The following is a 17,224-nucleotide window of genomic DNA, read 5'->3' as shown; positions in this document are numbered from 1 at the left end:
TTTAAGATCTATAAAGTTATTAAATCAAAACACATCCTGCATTAAAGCTATCATTTATCAACTCATTCAAAATCCATAAAGACATTAAATCAAGATGTGGCAAATTGGATATCCATTATTGAAAATATTTTGAAACATTAACCTTTGATAAATAAATGGATTTGAAACTTAATAATAATAATATGGGTAGCTATTTTTGATTAATTAGTAAAGTACCGGTTTTTTATTGTAGGTGCAAATTTTATCTTTTGTTTAATTTAATCATATTTAATATTTTTTACCTCCCTTTATTTATAAAACATAAATTTTTATTGTTGTGTAACTTTTTAATTAAATTCTTATAAAAATGAAAAATTCTTGTACATTAGAAAAAGATTTTTTTTTTTAAATTTTTTTAAATTTTTTAATTTACTTGTTGGTGACGAAGAGACATAAAAATACCATATAGACTAAGATTTTCAAATTAAGACCAAAGAATTTATTTGACACAATTAACCAACAAATTTAAACATGTATCCAACAAAAACAAAATCGATAGATGGATACATTGTTCTCCGTAATAAAAAGAAATTATTCATCGTCGCTTAATTGCAATGTTGCTGAAAGAAAGCCACAGATGGTTGTATGTTTTATTCAATATGAAATGTATCATCAAATGAATGCTTCGATGCAATTGAAAATTATATTTTAGCCATTGCCATAAAAAAACACAAGCTCAATAGTTAAACCATGTTATATTGGTTTTTATAGATTTGACCTTAGATTTATTTGGAAACTCACTTCAACGAGGTATCCGTTTTTCATTATCACATGATTATGTCTTCATTCATTATTTTGTTGATTTCATCTCCAAACATTTATAGTTTTTAGTTTTATCAAATGGATTAACAAAAAACCAATAATTAAAAATATATACATAAAATATTCTCTCGGTTCGGTTTTTCAATCCTAAAAGAAACAAGAAAATGGTTTGGTAGCCAACACATGAGTATAGTTCGTAGCGTTTTTGGGAGTCGTATATTTTGAAGACCTCCATTATGTATGTTGCAATTTCGTTAATCATTTGCATGTCACATGTCATTGTATTGCATTTGCATGGGGATCACGATATTGCATATAAATTGTTCACATAATCCCCCACGCAAACTGTAATCACCGAGATGAAAATATTCACCAAAATAAAAGGGCCGAGAGATTAGACTATATAGATTACAGGTGTAAGGTAAGCTCGTGTAGAAAGTAATTTTTGATAAACTATTTGCACACGTCGCTTGGCACGGGTAAACGTCTACTAGCCTAACTCTTACTGATAATTGTTTAGACGTACTTATTTCGTTTTTACTAGCCTAACTCTTATTGATAATTATTTAGATGTAGTAAACTATTTGGCCGAAAGAACTAATCGTCTCTAGAAACTGATTTCAGAAAAACTATTTGTACCCATCGCTTGGCGCGGGCAAACGGCTAGTATAAAATAGACAAAATTATAAAAACAGTCATTGTGGTTTGTCAAAAGTCACAAAGTCAGTCTCTGCTATTTTTTTTGACGTAAATGGTCCTTGTAGTTTGCAAAACTTGCATGGGTGACTTTTTTTACTAACTACGTTAGTATGCAGCCGTTAGAGACTGAATTCGTAAGAGCATTTTCATCTTTTCAAGTATAAAAAATATTGAATTTGTAACATTTGTTAAACCATAGAGATCATTTTTGTAATTTGTCTCAAAATAATATAAATGCTAGAAAAATAGAGGAGGAGGATTCAAACATAAGACCTCCTTCTTTTTTCCTAATCAACTTGTTTTATATTTTTCAAAATTAATTAATATTATCTAAAATCGTAAATACATTAATAATAAAAAAATATATATTTTTACAAAAAAAAATTAATAAAAAAAAAAGTTTTAGTGTATTGTAAAAAAATATTTTTAACTAACAATTTACTACGTTTTTTATGTATTTGTTTTATGTAAAATATTTTTTTATGTGTTTAAAAAATACGTTTTGTATAATATGCTATTACATTGCTATGATATTAAACACATATTTTTATGTTTTCATATAAAAATAAGTTTTTTTTTCTTCCACATAGAAATTTTTTTATGTATTTATTTTATGTAAAATATGTTTTTTTATATATTTAAAAAATATGTTTTCGTATAAATTGTTATTAGATTGTTATAGTCTAAAAATATATTGTTAAATACATAAAAAAAGGTAATAACATATTATACTAATCCTAAAAAATGACAAAAAAAATGTTTTTTGTATATATTGATTTTATGTGAAGTATGTTTTTTTGTGTATTTAAAAAATACATTTGCTTATAATACCTTATTACATTGTTATAATCCTAAAATATACTTTTACGTTATTTTAACGTCTTTAGTTAATTTAAAATGAACATGCAAGTATTCTCTTTTTTTTTTTTTTTTCTTTTTTTTTTTACGTTTTCGTATAATATGTTATCACGTTAACGTTTTTACATAAAAAAATACTTGTATATTTGCTTTAAATAAACTAAAGACGTTAAGATAACGTAAACGTATATTTTAGGATTATAACAACGTAATAACCTATCATACGAAAATGTATTTTTTAAATACATAAAAAATATACTTCACATGAAATAAATATATACGAAAAAACTTTTTTTACGTTTTTTTAGGATTACGTTTTTGTATAGTGTGTTATTATATTTTTTATGTATTTAAAAGTATGTTTTCGAATAATAACAATGTAATAACATTTTATACGAAAACATATTTTTTTTAAATATATAAAAACATATTTTACATAAAATAAATATGTAAAAATTTTTTCTCTACAAAAGAAAAAAAACTTATTTTTATATGAAAACGTAAAAATATGTTTTAGGATTATAGCAATGTAATAATATATTATATAAAAACGTATTTTTTTTAAATACATAAAAAATATATTTTCTGTAAAACAAATACGTAAAAAACAAATAAATTGTTTGTAAATTATTTTTACAATACACTAAAAATATATTTTTATTAATTTTTTTGTAAAATTTTTAAATTTTATTTATATTATTAATGTATTTACTATTTTGGATAATATTAATTAATTTATTGATGTAAAACAAGTTTGGCTTTGCCTAGTTATCTAGAGTTTTGGTTGGTTAGGAGAAGGGGTTGAGATCCCAAGTTTCTTTTCTAGTATTTATATTATTTTAAGACGAATTACAAAAATGGTTTTATGTCATGAATTCAATCATTTTATACTCGAAAAGATGAAAATGCCCTTACGAATTCAGTCCCTAATGACTGAAAACTAACAGAGTTAGTAAAAGGGACATCCATACAAGTTTTGCAAACCATAAACACTATTTGCATTAAAAAAATTAACAGAGACTAACTTTATCACATTTGACAAACCAAAGAAACCATTTGTTATTTTGTCTATAAAACATAATAATCCTCAAACAAAAAGAAAGTTCCCAATTCTTTCACAATAGACAAAATTGCAAAAATGGTCCCTGTGGTATGCATTTTTTTGGCGTTTTAGTCAAAACGTCGAGTTTTTTGGATTAGTGGTCATTTTGAGCTAGTTTTCTTGCGTTTTTGGTCCCCATGAATAGTGAAATGACTGTAATACCTTTAGTGTATTTATTTTCCAATTTTCTTTCATTTCTTTTTAAATCTAATACTAATTTATTTATTTAATAATTAAAAAAATAACAAGGGGCCCACATTCTCTCTCTCTCTCTCTCTCTCTCTCTCTCTCTCTCTCTCCCCCCCCCTGAAGAATTTCATTTTCTTCGTATTCTTCATACATCCCCAAATCAACACCATAACTCTTCTTCTTCTTCTAGAATCAATACTTATACACTCAAGAGGTTGTTTAGGTATAAATATTACAACATCAGGTAGCGGTGATTTTCGGGGGTAGTGTTTTTTTATGTTTTTGAAGGTGAAACATGTTAATTAGGTTCAGATTGATAGAGAAGATGATGAGTTGCAATGTTTTAAAAACCGATTTGAACCGGCCGGTCGAACCGATTGGACCGGGAACCGGGGGAGGGAGCGGTTCAACTATCACCATTTTTATGTTGATTTCTGAACCGGATTGAACCGGCCGGTTTTTAGAAAAACCCGGTTGAACTAGTCAAAATAAACCGGTTGTACCGGTTAAACCGAATAAAAACACACGAAAAAAACCATTTACATATTAAACTTTGATGATTTTTTTTTTCAAATCTATTTTGTTTTCTCTAAATAAAAACATATAATAAATGTTATAAAGTTTTTTGATGTGTTTGTATTCATCTAAAACTATATTCTGGTTCGGTATTATATTTTATTTTCTTTTTGACGTATATAGATTGATGTAAAATATTAAAATTTATGGTTATATGTTATTTTAAAATATATTGATTCATCTAAAATTTATTTTTATGTATATTTTTAATGTTTGAATTTGTAAACATCAAATTTATGATTTATATATGTATCTATATGTAGGAAAATAGAAAATAACATGAAAATATTGAAATCGGTTGACCCGACGGTCAAACCGGTTAAAACAGTTGAACCGGGAACCGATCATCATAACTGTTCAACAAAAAAATCGGTTTTTAAAACATTGATGAGTTTTCTTGTTGTGATATCGATTTGAGGGGAAAAGCTTTTTAGATTCTTCTTACTTCGTCATTAATCCTTCTTGGGAATTTTTGGGGTTTTCCAAAACTAGAAGTGGGTTAGATTTTTCTTCCCTCTGCTACTACAACAAGTCATGAAAGGGGAGCAAGAAATACAAATGCATATTTGATAGTATCATGTTCATCAAAAATCCATTCAGATGTTCATCTTGTTCATCAAAACCCAATACATCTCCCCCACCCTCCCCCTCTTCGGTCACCCCTCTCTCCAATTTGTTGTAAAAGATTAGATGATGATTAAGATTCACCGAAGAATCAAATATATATCCCAAATTTGTAATACCTTCAAGTCCTACAATTAAACCCAAAATCGATTTCAAATTAAACCAAAAAATCGATTTCATGGCTTCTTAACTAAGCTTTCTGATGTAATAGAGGCTTCTAATCTTGAATATGCTTTTGGGCTTCTCTCGATTATTCCTGAACAAGTTCGCCATCTTCATAGCAAAACCAAATCAAACGAAACCTAGATCAAACAAAACCAAAACATGAAACACAAATCATTGAAACCGGACCTATAACAAAAACTGTAGAAACAAAAATTGAAGAACCCAAAACCTGTAACCGGGTGATGAGTTTAAATCGACGCATTCTAGTTTACTCTTGATGAATTAAAGGGGGTGGTGAGTTTATCAGAAGGGAAGGGACGATAGTAGACTTTCATGTATGTGTGTATAAATTTGAATGTGTCTGTGAATCAGAAATCTCTCATTCTTCCTTCGGTTAATATGCCCCTCCCTCTTTCTTAATTTTTATTTAATGGCTTCAATAGATTTGATTTCCTACATCTTTTTTCTAGATTGTGTTGAATCTATGTTTTATCGGGTTAGCTTGAGAGAGAGTGGGAGAGAGATGTGGGTCCAAATTATTTATTTATTTTCTTTTTCATTTAAATTAAATAGAAAAAACATAAAAAAAATATATCAGAAAGGCTACATTTCAATTTTACGAGGGACCAAATTTACGTACAAAAATGACCAAAAGGACTACGAATCCAAAATAATTGGGTTTGGACTAAACCACCACCCCCCCCCCCCCCCCCCCCCCAAAAAAAAAAAAAAAAAAAAAAAAAAAGACAAAATTGCAAGAATGGTCCCTGTGGTTAGGTCGAAATTGCCACTTTGGGCCAAACAGGTTTCGACTAGCATTCATGGTCCAAAGGTTTTCATTTTCTTGCCACTTTGGTCCAATTTACTTTAAACTTTTTTGTAATGACGATTTTTCCATTGGATTTTGTTTGTTCAGTTTATTTATTTATATAAATACTTTTATAATTTAAGAAAAATAAAAAAAAATACATATCTCTTTCTCTTTCTCACACACACACTCTCTCTCTCTCTTACGTGATTGTGTTCTTCCCCAAAATACACACATACACACACTGATGGACCTCCATTACTCCATCAACCATCTTGATGAAGCACAGGTTATTACCAAAGAGGACAAGTTCATCGTTACCAGTCGCCGCCCACAGCCACCGAATTGCCACCCACAGCCACCAGTAAGGTAGCGTCACTGGAAACCACTCACAACTCCTCCCTTATGTTCTTGATTTCTTGTTGATCACCCTCTTTCACGTCACTATAAACCACCCTCTCGCCATCTCCCCATCTATTTCCTTCATGCCTATCTCTCTTCCCTAATCAAACCTAAATTTCTATTTTGACCTAGATTTCTTCACCTTCATCTATAAAATAAAACCCCAAAATTCTATTTTGAAAGCTCTTACCTACCTGCTCTCCCTCTCGTTAAGTTCGTTGGAACAGCAAGAAACGAAGCAGCAGAAGCCAATGGAGCAACCCCTGCCACCACCGACGTTGCTATTATGGAACCATCGTTGTTGATTGTTGCTGTGGAACGAATCAGCAGAAGCCGCCAGATCTTTCTTCATATTCTTCATATCCTTTATATTCGGTTTCAAATTCTGCAATATTGATAATTAGGGTTTCGTGTTGTTCTATTTCAGATTCAGGTTGTTCGGGTTCAGTGTTAGTGATGGTAGGGGAAAGGACGAAAGGTACTAGGAGACCGACGATTTTTATGGAGAGTGAATTTTCCTTCGAGGTAAGGGTCTGGGTTTTGAGAAGATGTTTGTAATTTGAAGAATTGATAATTTGGGTCGGTGATTGATTCATCTTTTTCTGCTTTAACTTGTAGGGTTTCTGACTTTGAGTTATTTTGTTCTTGTTCTTAGGGGAAAGGGATGAAGATGGAAGTGGGTTTTAATTTGGAGGAAAAATAGCAGAGACTCTGATGTGTTTTTGATGGAGAGCTCGCTGAGGAAGATGATGGAAGAGAGGGTATGCTGGCTGTTAGAGAGAGAGAGAGAAAGAGAGAGAAGTATTTTCTTTTATTTTTTTTATATTTTTTTAGTTATAAAATAATTAAATAACAAAGAGAAAAACAAAAAACAAATGGAAAAGGGCAAATCCGTCATTTTTAGAATTTTTAAACTGTTTTGGACCAAAACCGCAACAAAATGATAACTTTTGGACTATTGGTGCTAGTTCAAACCTGTTTGGCCCAAAGTTGCATTTTTGGACGTACCACAGGGACCATTCTTGCAATTTTGTCAAAAAAAAATGCATACCACTTTTGCAATTTTGTCTTCACATTATAATTTATAACCCTGACGTATAAGGGGGTGTTTGGATAGGAAAAAAAGAGTTGCTTATTGCTTATTCCCACAATAAGCTAATTTAAGTGTTTGGATAAAATCTAGATAAGCTAATTTTAATAAGCATTACTCCCCATGCTTATTGCTTATTGCTTATTCTCACCTATAAGCAATAAGCTAAAAATCTAATCCAAACACCCTCTAAATCTACTTTGCCGCTCCGGCTTCGAATGAGTAAGTTTCTCCTTCATAAACCTCCATGCTATTGATTCGATCACTGAAAGTCATATGAGATATCTTTTATCCCTGTATCAATCAATCTGGTAGATTTTGTTGTCTATAATATCAGTTCCTGATTTTAGTTGAGTATGTAAACTCTGTATTTGGGATTTCGTGGTCAATTATCATATATAAATTGAAAAACAGAAATCAAAAAACGATTTTGAGAAGATTTATTACATGTATTGAAATGATATATGATAGTTTATAATTATGCAAGGGATCAAGACTGAACCCAAAAGAAACTGTATCCTGTTAAAATGCAAGGAAATAAGTTTTTTCATGATGTTTCTTATGCCTTTTATTTTCTTTGAATAACTAATTACCCGTGCTTCTTTTTCAGTATAATGACAGGGAAATATAAGAGGAGGTTAGATTTAGAAGAAGATAGAATCAGTAAGTTGCCAGAGCACTTGATAGAGTCGATCTTAGAGCGGGTCCCATTTAAATATGCCGTAAGGACAAGCGGCATCTCAAAACAATGGAGGTACAGATGGACCACAATGAAGGCTATGGTTTTTGATGAGGACTTCTATAAATTTGCAAAAAATGGAGCTTTTGGTCATAATGGGTTTATAAGGATCATAAACCAAATCCTGATCATTCACGAGGGTTCCATTCGGAAATTTCAACTCTATTTACCAATCATGAGTCTTGATAGCTTCCAGGAAGTTGATCGATGGATGATACTGTTATCAAGAAAAGGTGTCCAGGAATTCATGTTTCTGAATGCAAATCAATGTTATGAACTTCCTAGTCATATGTTTTCTTGTCTAGAATTGACAAAGTTGACACTGGAAAACTGTTTCTTCTTCAAACCACCACTTGGGTTTGAAGGATTTCCCAATCTTGAAACTCTCATCCTCTGTAAAATTGATTTTGGGTGTGGAACTCAGATCAAATTACCACAACTGAAGAAGTTGCTCCTTGTGAAGTGCACAAATGTTTACAATTTCAACATCAAGGCTACAAAAGTACACTTTTTGCATGTCTATGATTGTCCTGATGCCAAGTTTCTGACCTTATTCAAAAATCCATGCCTTACTCAGGTTGGTATCCATTTTCGCACACCCATACAAGAGTCTGTAGGAGTTGAAAAAATGACACTGCGGTTGTCTCTTTAAGGTATATATTATGTTACAAAGGTGTTCCTATCTTGTGTATCTTAATTAATTCTCATGTTTATGTTAATCTCACTTTCACTTGACAGGTTTTGATTGTGGAAAAGATTCCAAAATGGCTTCCACATGCGGTTAATAGTTTAAAGCGGCTGCGTTTGCTAAATTTTCAACTTGCTTGTTTGGATCAGCTTCAAGGTGCTCTCTGTGTGCTTCAAAACGCCCCCAATCTAGACACTTTGTCTGTGACATTCTTGGAGATGGTAAAATAAGTAACACGAGTGTTGTGCTAAGAATAAAAGTATTGTTTATTTTGCTAGAGTTGGATGCAATGCTAACCACTGTTGCGTTTTTGTGTATATTCAGAAATCTCAAGTCATTCATTATGATGTGGGAGCTGCTTTATCTCATTTAGTAGCCCCAAACAGCTTGAGTTGTACATTGAATCGGTTGCAAACAGTGGACATCATATCTTTTCAAGGAAGTACACTCGAACTGCTTTTCATAAAGCTTCTTCTTGCTCATTCCCCTTCTCTCCACAAGTTCAACATTAAACCAAGTCAGGATTTTGTATGAAGGATGTTGTTCAGTTCCCTCGAGCCTCACCAAAAGCTAAAATACTCTTGTTGAAATCCAAGCTGGCCTTTGTAAGAATGTTCAACAACATTGCAAATTAGCTTTAAATGCTCATCCTATCACAACATATATACCTTGAATATTTTTTATTTTATTTTTGCTTTGTTTCCAAAGTTTTTCTTTGTTGCAAACTGAATGTATTTTGTTGGCCTGTTGACCATTTTTACTGTGTATTTTGTTGGCCTTTTGACCATTTTTATTGTAGACTAGTTGTGAAACACATGTTTTATATGAGTTAATTTATAAAAAAAATTAAACTTTGAATTTATAAAAAAATAATAAAAATAATAAATTATTATAATGAAAATGTTGTTTATGTTTTCAATTTAAACAAATAATTCAAATAAAGAAAAGAAACTAATAAACTTTAATTTTGTGAATTTAAAATTAAAAGGTAAGTTTATGAGTAAATTACACGAATGGACCCTATGGTTTGGGGTAATTTGCGCGCTTGGTCCCTAACTTATTTTTTTAACTCGGAAGGTCCCTATTTTTTGTTTTTTGTTACGCGTTTGGTCCCTGTCTTACCTAAAAAAGTTATTTTTCTCTTGATTTTTTTTAATTTGTTTAAATAAACACACCCCAATCCCACCCCTCACCTTACCTTACCTACGCCACCATTTTTTTTTCCTATTTAAATAATAGTCTTTTTAGGTAAGATAGAGACCAAACGCGTAATATAAACAAATAGTAGGGACCAAACGTGTAACAAAAACAAACAGCAGGGATCTTTCGAGTTAAAAAAATAAATTAGGGACCAAGCACGTAAATTACCCCAAACCATAGGGACCATTCGTGTAATTTACTCTAAGTTTATTAATGAAATTAATATTCATTTATTGTTATATTTATTGCAATTATTACATTAACATATTATTGAAATTTAATAAAATAAAAAAACTTATAAAATAACATTTGGAAAAAATAATTCAAAATAACTACAAAATGACATTTGACAAATTGAATAAAAATATGACAAGTGGCAAAAAAAAATTATTTATTAGAGAGGATTAAATAATATTCTTTCATTGCTATATTTATTGTAATTATTACATTAAATTATTATGTGAAATTTAATAAAATAAAAAAAACTTATAAAATAACATGTGGAAAAAAAATAATTCAAAATAACTACAAAATGACATTTGACAAATTGAATAAAAATGTGACAAGTGGCAAAAAAAATCTTTATTTATTAGAGAGGATTTGGCCCCTTTTGAAATTTGCCCATAAATATTTTGTTTTTTTTATTTGTTTTAAATAGAAAATGGACTCTCTCTCTCTCTCTCTCTCTCTCTCTCTCTCTCTCTCTCTCTCTCTCTCTCTCTCTCTCTCTCTCTCTCTCTCTCTCTCTCCATACGTGACTATACACATAATGGACGAGATACTTGATTACAACAACTCATTTTTCCACGTTTTTCTTAAATCGATGTGATTAAAAACTTAATAAACAATTTTTTTAAGTGACTAAATAATAGTTACAACCACACTAACAATAAAATCATGTGACAGTTATATGAACAATAGTTACAATCAAAGATGATTTTTGTGACTGTTTATTAACAAATTGCTAATTATGAAATTAATTATATGCAGGCATTTAGGTAGCATTTGGTGTAAGGACTTGATGGAACTGGACCGAACATAACTGGACTGGACTGGACTGAACTAAACTGGACAAATTGTTCATATAGACGTTTGGCAAAACTAGAATAGACATGGACAAAATATTAAATTACCAAAGTACTTAGTAACAAATAATTCAATATAACCCATCCTCGATACTTAACTAATAATAAGATTCTATTTATTTATTTATGTAAACAATCCATAAACAATACAAAAATCAAATTACAAAGATGTATTAAACATTAACAAAAGAACATAAATCGTGGCTTTAATTAGTTGGTGACCTTTATGCGCACAAGTAAAAAATGAACAGACCTATATTTATGTTTTTTTATCATCTCACCGACTCAACTTATCTACTAGTATTCAAACCTTCATTTTTGAATTTATTTGTTTATCATATTAAAGACTAAAAGCTTATCCACACGGAGCTTCATATGAATCCTCACTAGTTCATCTCCCGACTCCTCCTCCTCTTCCTTCCTCGTCTATCTGCCTTCAACCACTATATCCTCTCCACCTGATACTCACCTAAATCCTCCACCACACTACCTATCAGATGATCTAAAAAGGAAACTACTCTAGACCGGGAAACACAACAGAGCATTGAATTTTATATTATGATTCATGATAATTAATCAGAATCAAGAGAGGGATTACGAATAGATTCGAGGGTAGTGCAGAGGGTGATAAAGTGGTGATGGACAGCTGGTGATGGTGTCTCATAGTGTAAGGTGATAAGTAAGCTTCATGGGAAACGATGGGGGTAAGGGGAAGTGTGGACGGTTGAAGGGGACTTTGGATATTTTAGTTAATTTTGTTTTTGTCCCGATATGTTCCATCCGTTTTGATGGGACTAAAATTTCTTTGATTAGTCCCATTGGACTTGGTCAAATCCCAACCTTGTTTCTGTCCCAGAGCCGCCTAACGCCTTATAAAAAAATTATTCCGTTCTGTCTAGTTCCACTCACCAAACGCTGCCTTAGTGAACATGGTCATGTTCACCGTAATTGCATGTCGGCAAAAAATATCTAATAGTCTTCATAAACTTTGAATTGTGTGGCAATTTATTAGCAAAACGCCACATTGAAATATATAAGACCCATGGAGGACATATGTGTCATGGATCATGTGCATTGGATGGTAGTGACTTATAATGTCATGTTAAGACCAATGAAGCACATATGGGTCACATGTCATGTGCATTGGGTGTTAGTGGCTTATAGTGTCATATTAAGACTCATGGAGGACATATGGGCCATTGATCATTTGCATTGGGTGGTAGTAGCTTATAGTGTCCTGTTAAGACCCTTGGAGAACATATGGGTCATGGCTCATGTGCTTTGGGTGGTAGTAGATTATAGTGTCATGTTAAGACCCATGGAGGACATATGGGCCATGTGCATTGGGTGGTAGTGGCTTATAGTGTCAGGTTAAGACCAATGGAGGATATATGGGTCATGGGTCATGTGTATTGGGTAGTAGTGACTTATAGTGTCATGTTAAGATCCATGGAGGACATATGTGTCATGGGTCATGTGAATTTGGTGGTAGTGTCTTATAATGTCATGTTAAGACCCATGGAGGACATATGGGTCATATGTCATGTGCATTTGGTGGTATTGTCTTATAATGTCATGTTAAGACCCATGGAGGACATATTGGTCATGGGTCATATGCATTGGGTGGAAGCCGCTTATAGTGTCATGTTAAGACCCATGTAAGACATATGGGTTATGGGTCATGTGCATTGGGTGGTAGCAATTTATAGTATCATGTTAAGACCCATGGATGACATATGGGTCATAAGGGTGGCAGTGGCTTATAGTGTCATGTTAAGAAAAACGGAGGACATAAGGGTTATGTGTCATGTGTAATGGATGGTAGTGGCATATAGTGTCATGTTAAGACCCATGGATGACATATGGGTCATGGATCATGCACATTGGATGGCCTTGGCTTATAGTGTCATGTTAAGACCCATGGAAGACATATGGGCCATGGGTCATATGCATTGGGTGGTAGTAGCTTATCGTGTCATGTTAAGAGCCATGGACGACGTATGGGTCATGGGTCATGTGTATTAGGTGGTAGTGGCTTATAGTGTCATGTAAAGACCCATGGAGGACATATAGGTCATGGGTCATTTGCATTGGGTGGTAGTGGCTTATAGTGTCATCTTAAGACCCATGGAGGACATATGGGTAATGGCTCATGTGATTTGGGTGGTAGTGGCTTATAGTGTCATGTTAAGACCCATGGAGTACATATGAGTTATGGGTCATATGCATTTGGTGGTAGTGTCTTATAATATCATGTTAATACCCAAGGAGGACATATGGGTCACGATCATATGCATTGGGTGGAAGTAGCTTATAGTGTTATGTTAAGACCCATGGAGCATGTATGGTTCATCGGTCACGTGCGTTGGGTGGTAGTGGCTTATAATGTCATGTTAAGACCCATGGAGCATGTATGGTTCATCGGTCACGTGTGTTGGGTGGTAGTGGCTTATAGTGTCATGTTAAGACCAATAGAGGACATATGGGTCATGTGTCATGTGTACTAGGTGGTAGTGACATATAGTGTCATGTTAGGACCCATGAAGGACATATGGGTCACTAGTCATGTGCATTGGGTGGTAGTGGCTTATAGTTTCATGTTAAGACCCATAGAGGACATATGGGTCTTCGATCATGTGCATTGGATGGTAATGGCTTGTAGTGTCATGTTAAGATTAATGCATGGGTCATGGGGCATGTGCACTCGGTGGTAGTGGTTTATAGTGTCAAGTTAAGACTCATGGAAGAAATATGAGTCATGGGTCATGTGCATTGAGTGGCAGTGGCATATAGTGTCATGTTAATAAACATGGAGGACATATTGGTCATTGATAATATGAATGGAGTGGTAGTGGCCTATAGTGTCATGTTAACATCCATGGAGGACATATGGCTCAATGTTTCATGTGCATTATGTGGTAATTGCTTATAGTTTCATGTTTAGAACAATGGAGGGCATATGGATCATTGGTCATGTGTGTTGGTTGGTAGTGACTTATAGTGTCATGTTAAGACCCATGGAGGATATGTCATGTGAATTGGGTGGTAGTGGTTTCTACTTTAATGTTAAGACCCGTGGAGGACATATGGGTCATGGGTCATGTGAAATGGTGTGGTAATGGCTTATATTCCCGATAAATTCCAATACTTCTCACAAGCTCAGAATCGTAAAGACTTGTTTGATCAATTTATACTATAGTTAATCCTAACACAAAACCAATCTCATATTCGTTACTTTTACTGCTTAATTAAGACAATTAAGAATCTAAACAAATCAGATAACTGAAATGATTCGTTAACAATTAAAGTGGCCAATAGAAACTGAATCAAAAACAAACTTTCAATTAAGCATAAAACTGATCAAACTAAACAGTAAACACAATAAAAAATCGTGCTTAATGATTACTTGCACAAAAATTCAAGTCGTTTGCGAAACTGAAACCTAAGGTTTTTAGCCTGACATGGCTAAAAATGAATTACAAGAAGTAGAAACCAAACCTAACTGATAAATCTTACTAAACGAAAATAAAAATCGAATCGTGTTCTTCATATCTATTTTGGCACTAAAAAACCTTTGAAAATCGCATCTCAATCGTCTGGAATCGCTTATGATCGAAAATTAGGGTTGTAAGAATGTTAAGCAGGCTAATTTATACGTCTAGAAAAAGCTGACAAAAAATTCGATCGAATTTTTTTGCTTCGATCAAATTTTGGCTCGAATTATGTCTTTTCTGATTTTTTGGAATTTTTGATCCTCGAAAACTTTATTCGATCGAATTTCTAGGAAAATCCGATCGAATTTTTTTTAGCCTTCCTTTTCTTCGAATGAAAACAAGCTCATAATTCCTCGAAACATTTATTCGATCGAATTTCTGTATAATTCGATCGAATTTCTTGAATTTTGTCCGAAACATCGATTTTTCCTTGATTAAAGTAGCTTCCAAGCATTCCTCATCATCCTCTACAAGTTTCAAGCTCCAATTTGGCTCCAAAGCTCCATCAAATGCATCCTCAATGTGTCGTATTCTCAATCATTGCTAATTTGCCCAAAAAATCATAACAAAAGTGAGTAGTAAGGGCATTCTACAAATATAATGAGAAACATGCAATTTATAATAAAACAAGGGAAATAGTTAGCATTTTATAAGAATATATTGAAAAAAACATGCTAATAGATGCATATAAAACGCATCTAACAACCCCCCAGCTTAAACATTACTAGTTCTCGAGTAAGGAAATGATAGGCTTCAGAAACGGATGTGAGGGAAAAGGGTAGTGAGGGAACAACCTAGATGAAACTAACAACTAAAAAGGAAAACCTAACTAGCAAGATCAACAAAAAAAAATATAAATAAAAAATAAAATATGCAAGCAAAAACATAACAAAATGAAAAATAAACAACGATACGGAAAAGAAAATAAACAACCTTAATTTTAATTAATTTTGTTTCTTTTTCTCTCCTTTTTTTTAATATATATATATATATATATATATATATATATATATATATATATATATATATATATATATAACCATGTCCATGCTTATTTTGATTTTCGATCTATTTTTCGTTTTATTGCTCGTATATGTGTCTTTTTACCTTTGTGAAACTCTACTGATTATTTATTCTTTGTGGGTTGGTGTTTCAATTATACGTGAATACATAAACTCTAGTTAAAAGGTCATCGCATTGACTAGGATTAAAGCAATGAACTGTAACATGGTTATGTGATATGCATTATATTTTGTAATATTTCTTACAAACACAACAAAAAACAAATCGTAGTAATTGAAATAAAAATTATTATATCTTTACAAAAATTGACAATGACTTGAAAGGGTAACAAAATTTCAACTAGTTCATGTTTAGTCATTGAACTTTTTTTCGTTCTTGATTTACCCATGAATTATTTGAAATGTTTATATTTTACCCTTATGACCGGTTGTTGACCACTTGTAACCCCGGTCATCAGGGTAAAATGTGAACATTTAAAATAATTTAGAGGTAAATGAAGCGTGAAAAAAAAATTTAGTGACTAAATATGAACAAAGTTAAAAGTCCGTTACCCTCTCAAGTCATTATCCCTTAATTTTATATCACTATTTTACATAGATTGTTGGTGATTTTAGTGTAACCATGTCATTTTTATGTAACCGGAACTAACATGTGAGCTAAGCGGCTTCATAATGTATACTCTAATATATGTACGGTTTTGTGCAGAGTGCACGCATGTATAAAATCGAATTAGAAGTCGATTTGACGACAAGTCGGGGGTCCGAGGTTTCCAAAGGGGCGGCGCCCCTTTGGTGGGGTCCTAGGGGCAATTTTACATAAGGGAACATAGTGGAAAATTTAGATTCTTAAGGGTGATTATGGTAAAACTAACGAAACTCGTTAGTTTTAAAAACCCTAAATCCTCATTAAAATCCGGATTACCCTGACTTGCTTTAAAAACAACTCATGACAACCCAACCCTAAAAAAACCTTAATCTCATTTATTATAAAAACAATTTTTTCCTTTTGAGAAATGATATGGTAACGTCCGTGTTTCGAGGCTAAGCATTGATGTGATGATGTAATAGTCTAGGTCAACCATTGTAACCTATTTTAAAGTAATAAAGATGAATTACTTGAATATTATGTGAATTATGTGCTTTTTGTAATTATATACTTGTTTGTAAATATACAATAAAAATAAGCGTAAAAAATGAAACGTTAGATAAGCCTGATATCTATGAAGAAAGTTGTAGTGGTCGCGACAAGGATCCCGGACATATAAAGGACATATAAAAAACGCCGAAATTCGAGTTATAACGAAGAAGTTATGACATGTCGAAGTTTCGCGACAAAACCGGCACGACGTTGCGTGACGTAAAAAGTGAGTGTATAGTCACTTTTATTTTACACATAGATATGAAGAATTTTATATTAATTATGTGCTATATATATATATATATATATATATATATATATATATATATATATATATATATATATATATATATATATATATATATATATATATAGGGAAAGGATCAAATGAGAACGCCTAAAAGGTTGAGAACGCGAGAACAAATCTGGTACATTAAATATTTATAATCTAAGGATGTCATTAATCATTAATTTAAACAAAATATTAAATGAATTTAATTTTTTTAATTAAAAAAATATAAAAAGGGTATTCAAGTAATTTTAT

At 32.0% G+C, this 17,224-nt stretch overlaps 1 pseudogene; it reads left to right on the top strand.

The window, feature by feature from the left end:
• The first annotated feature begins 5,937 nt into the window (after nucleotides 1-5,937).
• LOC111915673 (F-box/FBD/LRR-repeat protein At1g13570-like) lies at nucleotides 5,938-9,553 on the top strand (annotated as a pseudogene).
• The last annotated feature ends 7,671 nt before the right edge of the window (nucleotides 9,554-17,224 follow it).

Source organism: Lactuca sativa, chromosome 1, assembly GCF_002870075.4.
Source record: "Lactuca sativa cultivar Salinas chromosome 1, Lsat_Salinas_v11, whole genome shotgun sequence".
Classification (NCBI taxonomy): Eukaryota; Viridiplantae; Streptophyta; class Magnoliopsida; order Asterales; family Asteraceae; genus Lactuca; species Lactuca sativa.
The sequence above is the reverse complement of the archived record's forward strand: the minus strand, read 5'-3'. Positions and strand labels throughout refer to the sequence as shown.